Below are 13,660 nucleotides of genomic sequence, written 5' to 3'. Positions count from 1 at the left end.
GTATTTTGTTCTGAGGCATTGCACTTCCAGTCCTGTTCAGCACGTCACATCCTCCATCCTACCTTCTCTCTTCTTTGACACGCTTTTGCATGACAGGCAGTGACGTGAACAGCTCTCCGATCACTAGGTTGTTTCATTATCTTCTTCTGAACGTGCTTTTAGCTGTGTGGGGAAAAAAAAATGAACGTTATCCTTGGCTTCCAGCATAAAGCTGGCAAAATATGAGTTTCAGTTCTCCCTCATGAGCCTAATACAACAAGCTTAACAGGTGACACAACAACTTCTTTGTATGCATAAGCCTAGAGGGTCTTGTTCACTGCAGCTGAAATTTCTGGTGAACAGATCTCTAATACACAAATTATAATGTCGTAGCTGCTTTACATTGAGTGGTTTAATTTCATGCCAGCTTTAGATAAGATTTTTGGGGGTTTTGTTTTGTTCCATTCAAGAGTGAATAGCGTGTTGTTAAAACTGTTGCAGCAGTCAGGTATGTGCCTGTTGCAACCTAGAAGCAGAAGACAATCCAGTGGTGCTACAGCAATGAGAAAGTTATCTTAATCTAAATGATAGAATAAATAATCATGATATTTGATGGGGACTCTGGTTGTCTTTTTATATCCTTCCCACTTGTGCTCTTTGCTGTCACAGGAATTTATACGTGAGGCTTAGAACCAGAAAATAATTTAACTCTTCATGGCAATCCTTGCTGGAATCATATTTGCTGAGAGGAGAATTAGGATTGTTACTGTTTAGCTCCCCCTCATCAATGTTAGTATCTTAAAACAGAGATTAATATGGAAGATTCCATCAAACTGAAATAGTTTAACTGTAGCTCTGGTGATACCTTTCAAGAACATATAGCCTTCTTTTTAGTCACTCAGTCTTTTCTGTGTGGTTATAATTTCCAAGAGCCTTTTAATTATAAATAAAGACTATTTTGGAGACTGTCTACACATGATCAAACTAACGTACATTTTGCTACCAAGCATACACGTAGGTGAATATTTACGTACATAATTTGTTTACAAAAGAATCTTACACGCCTTTCTTATGCATGGAAAGTGTAACCTTGTTTGTTTTCTGAAGATAAGCACACAAAAGTTAGCTGCTTTCCTTGAAGGTGCCTACAAACACACTGGAGAAGTAGGAGACTGCATCTTTGGGCTCAGTCACATCTTTCTGTAATCAGTGTGATTACTGCAGAGACTGCGGGGTGCAAAACCATGACCAATCAGCTGGTCAGTCACATCTCCAAATCCAACGTTGGGTTCAGAATCTTTTTGAGGATGTTAGAGAATGTCAGTGCAGGGGGCTTACTTCAGCCTTACTTCTTTGTCTGAATTTAAATGCCTTGCTTTCGCACAACACAACTCCTGCAGAGAATTGGTTGGTCAGTTTAAGAGCGTTCTGCAATCCCCTTGTAAAGTGAATTAAGCGTCCTTTTGCCATGAGTTGTGGAACAAAGTGTACCTGAGTGTTTCTCGACGTCTCTGTAACTTTGCCTTCCAGCAGCGAGCCTGGTGTGTTCTGCCTCACACCATGGCCATCCCATGGCTCCTGCTCTGCACTTGTCGTGACGGGATGTCATTTCCTCAACCAAATACGAAGTGCCGCCGCAGCAATGTGCCGCTGCTGTTACTGTTATTCCCCCCGTTACCACTGCAGCTTTTTAATACCTGTGCTTTCTGCACCTGCCTGGTGCCTCACAAAGTCTAGAATTACTCAGTGCTGAGAGCAAGGAGCAAGTGAGGGTCTGTTCATACAGTCATCATCATTTACATGTGTATCAGCCAAGGCACGAGACTTGGAAAACTAGGAAAGAAATAGGACTTGCCCTGACCCCCTCACTTGAGGCATGGTAGAGAAGTAAGAGGTTTGTCCTTACAATCTAAGCTCTCTTCCCCTCTGTTGTAAGAGCGTGAGTAAATCTTAAAAAGATTGGAGGCAGAGTCCTGATAGATGGAGCGGGAGCAGGGAGGTTGGGAGGAGGAGGTTAATCAAAGCTGACCCTGCTCAGCTTGCTGAGTGAGAAGTAGATGCTTACTCCTCGATTGCCTGACCACAGGGAGCCGGAGCACACGTTCTCGTTAGAGACATCCAGAGCCCGGCCCAGCCATTGAAATCAGATTGGCTGGTGAGGACGGATTAACGAAGGGAGAGGATGGAAGAGCTCTGAGTCCCGTAGGCCCTGGTGTAGCATCCTTCATGTCCTTCCACCCCCGGTCACCGTCATCCTCTGGAACTCCTGGCTAACATCAGCAGTTACTGTTTGTTCGTTACTGTGCCGACAGGAAATAATTTTAAATTGCCTGTGCTATAATCAATTTGGGGGGATATCCTAAAACACCATCCAGTAGTTATCTGTGCATTGCACAGCTGTTTCAAGACTGAGTTTCAGAGAGTGACCTTGACCTTATTTTTTACCTTGCCTGGAAGTTAAGATGGCCAGAACACTCAAAAGTGGGTTTCCCAAGTCTGGTCTTGTGGTGTATACAGAACGCATTTGTAAAGCTCTACCAAATGCTCGTGTTAAAGGCTTGGGCTGTATCCTTTACCTAGTGTAAGTTCCCGTTTGGGAAATGTGTGCTTTAAAATTTAGCTGGCATTTAATCCTGGAAGCCTTCGTTATGTGAGAAATAGCGTGTTTGATTTATGGGGGGCTTTGGGGTTTGCCCCCCCCCCCCCCAACAGTGTATTAGTATTTTCACTTAAGCTAGCTTTAATTGGATGCTCTAGTGAATGGTGGAGTTGCTCCTTAGCAGTAGACTGGTGTAGTTGTAGTGGAGTAAGTTGCCCAGCTACATTGCATTGTTCTCCATTACTTAATTTATTCTCCTTAAAAGTTTCAGTTTGTTTACGTAACCTTTGTTATAGCTTTTATTTCTTTGCAAGCAGCCCCTTCAAATACCTGTTACCCTTCCTCACGTCACAATTTTGTGGTTAAAAAGGTAGTTACTGTTGTAAGATGCTAAGTGCGGAAAATGCGGATTGCAAATAGTTCTATTTTATGGTTTTTCTTTCCCAGTGTATCCCTGCACATTCATTTGATTTCTGCCTTTCTGAATTTTCACGGTGTAAGTCAAGTCAGCATACACTAGAGTGCTGCTGTTTATATTGTGCATTTAATCTGATAATAGGGCATTTTAGGTGGTAAGAAATTGAAATTATGTTCTTTCACCCAGCTCAAAGCTGAACTAAAACACTCCAAGCCCTAAGCCAAGGTTCTGTGAGAAGATGACCTTTAAAGCTTAAGCTGCAGTGAAACTCTGTTTCTAAATAGGTCTTAAAGTAGATGGGAAGAGATCACAGAACTCCAGTTGAGACCATTAATTTTCCTTCACCTTCTGCACAGCAGAGGACTTTTTCCGTGTTCAAGGGCCTCAGCCTGCCGTTTGAAGTGAGGTAACTTCACTGTCTTGCGTGCAGTTTCCCTTCCTCCATGTATCCAGGGTCGGACAATGAAAAACAGTGAATTTGATCTCTCAGGTACATACCTAAAGAAATTCTGATTGTGTGCTCTGATTTGGGGATTAGGGGTGCTTCTGTGGCAGATATTGTGGCATTTTCAGAAAATTTCTTCAAGCTTTCTCTTCTTTTGGAGCAAGCTGTATATCCCAAATAGCCCAAATCCTGCAGGTAGCTTTAGTTCCAGCAGATTAAAAAATATTCAAGCAAAATTTTCTTCTGAATTTCACTGTACTTACATCTCAGCTAGTGAGATTAATATAGTCAATGAGAAAGTCCTTTGGAGGTTAAACTGCTGGGGATTGTAGGACGCTCTTAAACTGACCAACCAATTCTCTGCAGGAGTTGTGTTGTGCGAAAGCAAGGCATTTAAATTCAGACAAAGAAGTAAGGTTGAAGTAAGCCACACCAGGCTGTCTTCTGTTGGGAAATCTGATGTCAAAGGCTGACGTCTTTGTGTTCGAGCAGCCAGCGCATCTGTAGGGGTGGGGAGCTTCACCGGCCGTGGAGGTGATGTTCCTGGACTCCTATAGAATAACTGTCACCAAGAAAAGCACTGACCCAGACGGAGTGGTTTGGGTAGGATGTGCAATGCCGTTAACAGTATTGTAGTAAGGTTTGCTCTTTCTACTCCTTCTGCAAAATGCTAGGTGTAATTTGCTAGACATTTGGATGCTTATATCTGAAAATTACATTCGAGAGTTGAACTTCGGGACGCTTTTCTTTACTATGCTGGAGGCATGTAATCTACCATTAGGCTCTTCAGGTTTAAGAATTGTAAGATATGGATTACAGTCTGAAAAATAAAGGTAAATTCCCAGGAATTTAATCTGTTTGCATCTTCCGCTCATCTTTTTTCTTTTTGGGTTAAATGCCTGTTAGAAGCAGGTGCCATTGTCTAGTTATTGACAGTTGTTACTAGAGGTAAGGAATGAGAGTTCTTGAGGATTATTGTACACTAAGGGGCAATTTTCATTAAAGGTATGCAGGGAGTTAACTGTGTAAGTCCCATTAATTTAAAATTGGATATGTGGTGGTGATCTTCACTAACTCCTCCTGGAATTTTGCAGATGACATAATCAGGAATGACATCTACTGGTTTATTCTTATATCCTCCAAATCGCATGAAAGCAGAGACGGTGATCAGCGACAATTAATTCCTATGCAATACATGATTTTATAGCCCTCTATCATCTCCCACCTCGGTTTCTTGTTTTTCTGGCAGAAGGATGCTAATCTAATCATTCTAAGGTCAGAAACAGTTTCTTATCTCTGATCGTTCCAGGCACCCTTTTCTGTGTTTTTCCAGCTCTGCTGTACCCTCTCGAGGTAAGGGGACCTTACGTAGTGACTTTATGGTTTCTATTTAGTCCATCCTTCCTTTTCTAAGCGTTCTAAAAATGAATTAATTTTGCTTTTTTTACTCATGTGAAGTATTAAACTGACAGTTTCCTGCAGAACTCGGTTATAATCCTAAAGAACATGTTTTCAAAATAAATTTCTAAGTTTTCTTGAAAACTGTTTCGCTTTTAAGTTTTAGTTTTTGGACTCTTAAAATAGAACATGATATGCCCATGTATCATTTCCTGCAAGTAGGTGTTACTTGTGGCGTCTTTATAGGTGTCTTTAGGAGTACTTCAGGAGAGAACATTTACAGGAACATCTCAAAGCAAAAATTTTGATCTTTTGAACAACGTATCAACAATGGGAATAAGGACACAGAAGCCTGTTAGAGGAATGTGCAAAACTTGATGTGCTGTCATTCTAAAGTAAAACGTTAATGTTTGCTAAAAAAAGCCCCCAAATCTATGGGCTTATTTTTCAGATACATTGCTATCTCTCTATATTTTTGTCATGCTAGAAATACAATCTTTTTCTATTTAGATTCTGCTATTTCATTGAACATTTCTGACCATACTTCTTTTCTGAATGGATACCCTTCTTTATTTCTCTATTCACATTCAACATAACCATGGGTTTTGCAATTCCTGCATCTACAAGTGCTAGTATACAATATTCCTTTCTCCTGTTTTTTCAAAATAGAGAAATTATGTAAAACACTTTAGTTTCCATACAACTTCGTTTCTAATGTAATCTAAATTTTAATTCCCATTTAATTATCTGCATTTCCACTTACTGCCTTTTTTAACTTACATTCTTGCAAATTTTTAAATGTTGCCATAAGTCCTAGTAATCTGATGACTGGTGCCCTAGTCAACAACATGTGTATATGCTGTCCTATACATAGCTAACAAGTAAGATCCCATCACAATTAATATTTTAGGTAGTGAGTAGAAGTGCTAAACATTAATGTCGAAGAAGGTTCAAAGCATAGTGTATGTATGACACAGATCATAACTGTGGGCAAGAGTAAAAGATTAACTCTGTTTCTCTTGAACTCTCCTCTTTGACTCCTGCAAGATCTGGGCTTTATCCCAAAAAAGAGCAGGTGGTCATATATAGATAAAACGCCTGCTGGTTACGTCTCTTTGGTCTGGTCTTGAACTTCATCAGCTCTCTGATAACTTGGTCATTCTTTCTCACACATTACTGCAATTCCTTTTTAGAATATATAGCTACCTGTAAACAGTCTAGTGATCCTATCTCTACTGCTACATTTCTCTTGGAAATTCTACAGGATCCAATCAAAGGCAGGGTGCTGAAAGAAGGAGAAGAAAGAACAAAACGAAAACCAGGTGGGGTTAAATAAACTATTAGGCAATGATGGAGGAAATCAATGCTGATGTCTGGCAGCAAAATCTCAGTGAACAGCTCTTTGTAAATTATTTCCAAAAGGCGAGCTGAGCGAAATGAAATAAAACTATCTGGTAGCAGACAGCGATACAGAAAACCTGGAGGTAATTGGCTACACCTCCTGTTAGGAGATGCAAATTGTGTTTTGCTCTATGCAATGGTCTCGGCAGTGCTCCTGGTGGTTTTGTTTGCTTTGCTTTGCTAACAATGGAACTGGACCAGTGGGAACTCGGCAAAAGAATAGAACGACAGAGAACAGCATTGCCCACAGCTTAAAATCTGTTCAAGAGAACTAATGTCCAAATAAAAACAGTAAAAAAAAACTTTGCTTTGCTTAGTTCCCTTAGGAATAATTAGCAGCACTGGATAATAAAGTTTTGGAAAGCCAAGGTTAGCCAATAGCTAACACTTGACAGATTGTGTTGTGCACGGGGAATATGACAGCGACTCTTAGCCCTTTCTGTAAAGGGCTGGAAGTCAAGGAAGTTGAGGTGTATAGCAAGTACTACGTACCATACTACATTCATTATTTGCTGCTTACTCTTGTAAGATCTTGGGAGTATTTGGTCTCTGAGGAGAAGAGCGTTGACAAATGAAGACTGTGTGAACAGTTGCAATTTTCTTCTTTAAAGCTCACCGGAATAAACGAACGCTTGGACAACTGGGAGTTCTAATCGTTGCTTTCCCACCGAGTGGACTTTCTAGCCCAAAGTGTGCTGGAAGTCTGTGGGATACGCGCAGCAGGGCTTGAGGCTTTTTACCTTCCTCTGTACATTAAAAAAAAGTATGTTAAAGTAAAAGCATGCTAGAATAAAAGCAAGCTTTTCCCACGCTAAAATTTGTGTTAGATTTCCTTTTAAAATTTACGCAGTTGTTTTTTAGAATCAATCTCACTACTTTCTGAATGTAACTTCTGGTAATCTGTTTTTTGTAAGAACACGTACTTCAGCCGTTCCTCCAAAATAGTGTGCCAGCACGCTGGTTAATTAAGCTTGTAGAAGTCAGAGCCACCAGCGTTTCACAGTAAACCAAATTATTTCTGTCCAAGGATAGGTCAGTTGCTCCATTCATCTGTTACTGGGTGAAGTAGTGCGCTTGTTGGTTGGTTCATGAATGTGGTTTACAAGAATGAAATAGGTTATTGATATGTCAAGACAAATCTACTCACAGCACAGATTTTGACTAGGTCCGAGGCATGGCTACACTGCATAACTCATTAATCTTTCTTGGGGGACATGGAATTTCTCCCTGCTTTCTGACGTTTTGCCACTTTGCTATCCTTTTAAACAATTTGGGCCAGGGTATGTCAGCTCTGTATTTAGAGAGAAGAGCATAAGGCATTGTTGTGACTCCTGCAAACTAGTAGAAAAAAAAATGTTGAATGCACAGGAACTAATGTCAGTCACTGTAGTCCAGGATCTTCTCTGTGACAGTAGGAACGTGTTAGGTGTTTCAAATATATTAATATAAATAAATGAAAATTTCAATTACACAATTATATGACTTTTGATGACTCTTTTTTTTTTAGCCTAGATGCCTTGTTGATTTATTTCTGAGTGTCCTTTGTGATTATTTTCATTTAGAATAGCTTAACAAGGAAATATCTTAGTGTTTTAAAATTTTGCTGTGTTTTAAATCTCATTTATAATGTGTGGCATAGAATTTCACAGCTGAATCATGCACTCTATAAAGATTTTTTGTTTTAATCAGCTGCATGTGGTGTTACATCTTAATTTCATCAGTCGCTGGTGCTTTTGTTTGAAGGCTAGGAAAAGCTAATCAATTTTGCTAACTCACTATTTAAATTAAAAATTTCAAACTGAAACAGGTGCACTCACGTGGAAGGGCTCTAAATATCTTTGGCATTTTTGTTACCCTTCTGTGAACCTCCGCTATTTCTGTTACATACCTTCCTTCTCCGGAGGTGTCAAAAAGCACTGGGGTAGATAGGTTGTCAGCTTCTCTAATAGCATAATATTTCCAGTGGCACCTGCAGAAAACTACATTTCTTTCCTAGCTGTATTTTTTCCATTTGAATTGTCCTTCAGAGACAGTAGTTTAAGATTATTTTTCCTTCTGTTTGCCTCCAGAGAACATAAAAAAAGCCGGCAAGCTTCCCGGTTACTTTTCCAATTTCAGACTGGTTGCTGTTCGGAGGAGTGACTGCCTTGAGTACCAGGGAGGTCCGAAGGAGGAAGGACGGCTGCTCAGAGAGCAGGCTAGCGTGCCTCCGACGTTGGGTGCCGTGGTGCTGGCAGCAGAGGCCTTCTGAGACCAGCAGATCTCTCTGGTTTACGGAGTCCCCCCAGGCGGTAGCGTGACGGCGCATGCGTCTCGCTGAGTGACGGCAGCGCTCGCTGCGTGGGGGTATTTCTGGAGGATGTTAGCTTTGCTGGGAAACGTGCCCTCTGTGACGTGTAACAGACGCACCGCCGATGCCTCGAGGCAGAGCGCTGCAGTGCCGGTGCTCGCGCTGCTGAAAGGGGTGTGAGGGAGGGTTCCGCACGGCATCTTCAGGCCTTGAAATTTGGATGTCTCTACTCAGCAGCACTGTAAAAGGCGTACTCTTGACAGCCGTATAAATAGCTCTTATATATACAGACATAGGTTATCATTCTAGAGAACCTAGAATCCTGTGTTCAGTGTTGGGCCCCTCACTACAAGAAGGACATTGAGGTGCTGGAGCGTGTCCAGAGAAGGGCAACGGAGCTGGTGAGGGGGCTGGAGCACAAGTCCTGTGAGGAGCGGCTGAGGGAACTGGGGTGGTTCAGTCTGGAGAAGAGGAGGCTGAGGGGAGCCCTCATCGCTCTCTAGAGCTACCTGAAAGGGGCTTGTGGTGAGGTGGGGGTTGGTCTCTTCTCCCAGGTAACTAGGATAGGACGAGAGGGAATGGCCCCAAGTTGAACCAGGTTTAGACTGGAGGTTAGGAAAAATTTCTTCACCGAGAGAGTGGTCAAGCATTTGAACAGGCTGCCCAGGGAGGTGGTGGAGTCACCGTCCCTGGAGGGATTTCAAAGCTGTGTAGATGTGGTGCTTAGGGACACGGTTTAGTGGGACACTTGACAGCGCTGGGTTAGCGGATGGACACGATGGTCTTAAAGGTCCTTTCCAGCCGAAACGACTCTATGATTCTAAGCAAGCAGCTAAACACCCAGGAAGAGTCTGTGCTCGGTACACTGTGTTGAAGGCTGCAGTAGTGTTGTTCTTCATTTGGTTGCGGTCTCACAACTCTTGCTTGCCTGTGAAGAGAAAATGTAAAACTGATGGAAGCTGCTCATATTACTCTGCATTCCATAAAACAAGGGATGGCTAGTGATGTAAGTGAAAAGATGCCCATCTTAAGAATACGGGGACTTTTCCAACAAAAGCTTTGCTGAGGGCCTCTGGTAACTGTAGGCCTGGAAACAGAATGGTGATATGGAAGGAGAGTGGCAGGAGCTACGCGGGCTCACCCAGACTTGCCTGTGTGCTGCGGAACTGCAGTACAAGTAGGGCTCACCCAAATTCCCTCTGAAACAGCGGTTGCTTCTCGGTAATTACGCAATTTGTGTGATGAGGCTTCATTCACCAAATGTGAAAGGCACTGTGTGCCCCGTCACTGAGAACGGGTCTTGGAGGCTTCTGGTCCCACAGCTACCGATTGAATAAGGTAACAGAAATAGCGCTGGGGTGATGCAGAGTTCTGTGCGATGTGAATTTGAAGATACTAGCTACAGAGTTGTCAGGAAGAGCTGTTGATTTGGTATAGAAGCAGACAGAACAAGGCATGGTAAATAAATGCTGCACCCCTTGCCCAAGATTTTTGAGCTATGTGGAATCTATTTCTTAAGGATAAAGAAGGCCAATTTAAAAAATCCAGACCGCAATGCAAATGTGCTAATTTTACACGTATTTTCTTTCTTTTGGCTAGATACCTGATTTTAGATGCCCCTGCAGATATCTCTAAAAGTAAAAAAAGTAACGTTACTCCTGAGGGTGGTGACAGGCCACCTGAAAAGTCTTGGAAGACCTTTGAGCAAACTTTGTTTCCTGTGCAGGTGAGGACCTGCAGGTGAGCAACAATCTCGGAAGAAGAATGACTTTTTGTTTTCTCAGTACACCAGAGTACCCAGCCATGTACTGAGTGTCTCCAAGTCATGGAATCGTAGAACAGACCAGGTTGGAAGGGACCCTGGAAGATGATCTGGTCCAAACTTTAATCATCATCAGGTCATGGGTGAAAAGGAGTATTTTGATGGGGCTGTGGATGGGTCAGAACTATGGTCAACGTAGAAGATGCCACGTCTACCTCCAATTTATCTTTGGTTCTCCTTGTAGTGTCCCTTTATCTGTACCCCCAGTATACTCCACACAGTAAGTGTGGAAATTATATGTGCTCTCAGCTCGCTCATACTTCCAGATTTAGGAACTTCAGGTGGCAGCATAGAAAGCCAGTGACAAAGTTTTTTCTTTGGTTGCTGAGTCAGCCCAGGAGGTCCCTCAGAGCAAAATTATATAGGTCTGCTAAATGAGATCTTAAAATGAGAATACAGTAACAACATTACAGCTTTCAAATCTTTCTGATGGAAAGCCCTAACTCTGTATATCCAGAGGGCAAATTATATTGCTTTCACACTAGCAAGCTTTCAGTACCCATTCAAAAAGCTACTTGAAACAGGGCCAGAATGACATCGTCTCTACCTCTTCTCAAAAGGAAGGAGGGGAATGCTGAAGTAGTATGAAGTCCCTGTGAGAAACAAATTTAGGGCTGGCAGGCCATATAAGTGGGGGTTCACTATGCTGCCTTCTACTCTCCGCAGTAAAGAGCCAGCCACGGACTTGACTGAAAGTTAAAGCTTGTCCCTGCGAGCAGCGGTCCCCGTGCAAGTTGCAGGCGTCTCGGTTGTGAGCGCTCACCTTCCGCTGAGCTGCAGCTGCTCATTTCAGGAGCCGAGTCTGACGCCCCGGCCTCCTATCCAAGTAACTGCAGGGGAATGGCATGGCGCCCGCGGTGCTTTCTGAGCGCTGGCTTTTTGCTTCCTGCGGGCTTCATGTGGTGCTGCCGGAAGACGGGAGCCTTAACAGCATCAGCAAAAAACAGCGGGCTAGCGCTTTCTACCTGTGCAGATTCCAGCTGGTATCAGAGAGCATCAGGAAGACTTAACAACACATGATTTTGATTTTCTTAAAATTGGGATCCTTTTAACAACACATGCAGACTCGCAGAATGTAAAACCAGAGATTACTACTTGTGTGTATCCTCTACCAACCCCTTTCAATTCTGCATTATATTATTAACAGAGAGATTTCATCCTGCTCGCTACCATGTTAATGTAAGAAGTTTCATCTCAGGAAATGGTAATTTAACCACTGAAGTATTCCTTCAAATGAATTACTGTAATCACAGAACCATAGAATGGATTGGGTTGGAAGGGACCTGAAAGATCGCCTAGTTCCAACCCCTCTGCCATGGGCAGGAACACCTTCCACTAGACCAGATTGCTCGAAGCCCCATCCAACCTGGCCTTGATGGGGCTTGTAACGGGCAACACGTGCCAAATAACAGAAACACGAAGCCTGAACAAGGAGCATCACCGTATTCCATGTCTCTCACACAGCCACTTGGTGTGTCCATGGCTTTATTTCTGTAAGTCAGTGCTGAGCAGGCCACTCCATTACAGGGTGTGTGCTTTGCATGCATTTGCAAGAATAACACTTGTGTAAGTTACACAATTAATGAATGTATGACAATTACACAATTCATAGAATTGTTAGAAAAATAAGATAATGCTTGTGTAATTCACTTTTTAATAAGATGACAGTTTAAATCAAACATTACAATTTATGTAGCAGCATTTTGATTACAATGGTCTTGGTGGTGATAAATAATAAAAACTGAGGTCCGGAGGATGTGTCGTGCAGATGGCTGAGCACAAACCCAACTGATAGCTCCATTCTAAATGACGGATGCATGGATGAACGTCAACAGTTGTGTCTGTGGTTACCTCAGAGAGCAGGAATGGTAGACGATCAAATGCCTTTTCAGTATTGCTTGTGCTCCTTCAGCTATGTTAAGTTCAAAGTAAGAGAGAGAGAGTCAAGCCATAGTGTACTTAGAAGGAAGAGCAATGCTTCCTCAAAGGGAGAAGAACTTGAATTATTGCTTGAGGGTGAGTGTGTATCTGTATGGAGTTGATCCTCAAGATCCATATCTTCTTCCTGTCCCACTTAGGGCAGGAAAGACTGGGGTCTGGCATGCCATATATTCAGCGGTATATAACACCGTTCAGGTTGCTCCATCGAGCTGAAGGTCTCTGTGTGGGGAAAAACAAGGACATGAGCAGAAAGCAGAGACAGTGGGAGACCATGTTGTCAGTCCTGAAGTACCAGATTAAAAGAGAAAGGTAGCTGCAGAAATGACTTCTGTCACGTTCTGCAACGACAGATACTTCCAGGCGAGGAGGTAGTGCTTAAGGTTACACTATTAATGCTCTGTGTAATAGACAGCAAGTAGAAAAAACCTGCTCTGTCACTGTAGATCAAACAAATATTTTGAAATATGAGTAATACAGCTAGAGAGGAATTTTTAAAGTCAGGTCCAGCATGTACCTTACAGAAGCATCTCTTTTCTTAAAAGACTGTGCTTCTTTTCAAACGTTCACACATAACTATTACCTTTCATTAGAGATTTGCTTTCTTTATAATACTCATTTTTTCCCAGCATGTTTTGATAGCTCAACCTCTTAATTTAATGGACTCAGAAAGCTCCTTCCCTGAAGCAGACCTTTGGTTACTGTTTACTGCAGTCTTTCTATGCTTCGGTTTGCATTAGCTCTTTTGGTTCCATCCCCCATGCTCCCCACCTATTTCTTTCCCAGCTTACTGCATTTTAGTCCATCGGAAATAACGTTTTTGTCGTGATCGGGCCCATTCAGGAGTTATTAGGCTATCTTAAAACAACTTCTAAGTTGTGTCGAATAGAAAGTTCATGCAAAAATGTTCAGCATGGATGCCTTCTGCTAGCACTTTTTCCTTCCTTCTAAAACGATTTAAATCCATTAAATGTACTAGAGGTTTAAAGATTAAAATACCTTAATATAGGCTAGAGATGTAAGAGCTTAGAGAAAATCCTCTCCAAGTTTATGAGCATAGAAAGAAGTTAATTAAAGCCAACCAAGAAAATACAAATGCTGGAAAAAAAGACACATTATGAAAGAATACAAATTCAGAATCTGGCTGTAACTCTAAGTCACCCTAAATGATGTTGGGACAGATCCAAGCCTTATACTTCGAAGTAAGTGTCTTGTGACTGCAGAAATAATGTGCCATTCTAGCATATCACAACCCCTCTTTCCCTTACGAACCCTTTTAATTTTATCCTTCCTCAGAAGGTTTTAATGCATGTGCAGTACATGATGCTGCAAACGGCAGTTTGTATCGGTTCAGGGCGGATGGGGCATAG

The sequence above is a fragment of the Phaethon aethereus genome (assembly GCF_964289735.1).
Source record: "Phaethon aethereus genome assembly, chromosome: 7".
Lineage (NCBI taxonomy): Eukaryota > Metazoa > Chordata > Aves > Phaethontiformes > Phaethontidae > Phaethon > Phaethon aethereus.
This window is presented reverse-complemented; position numbering follows the sequence as displayed.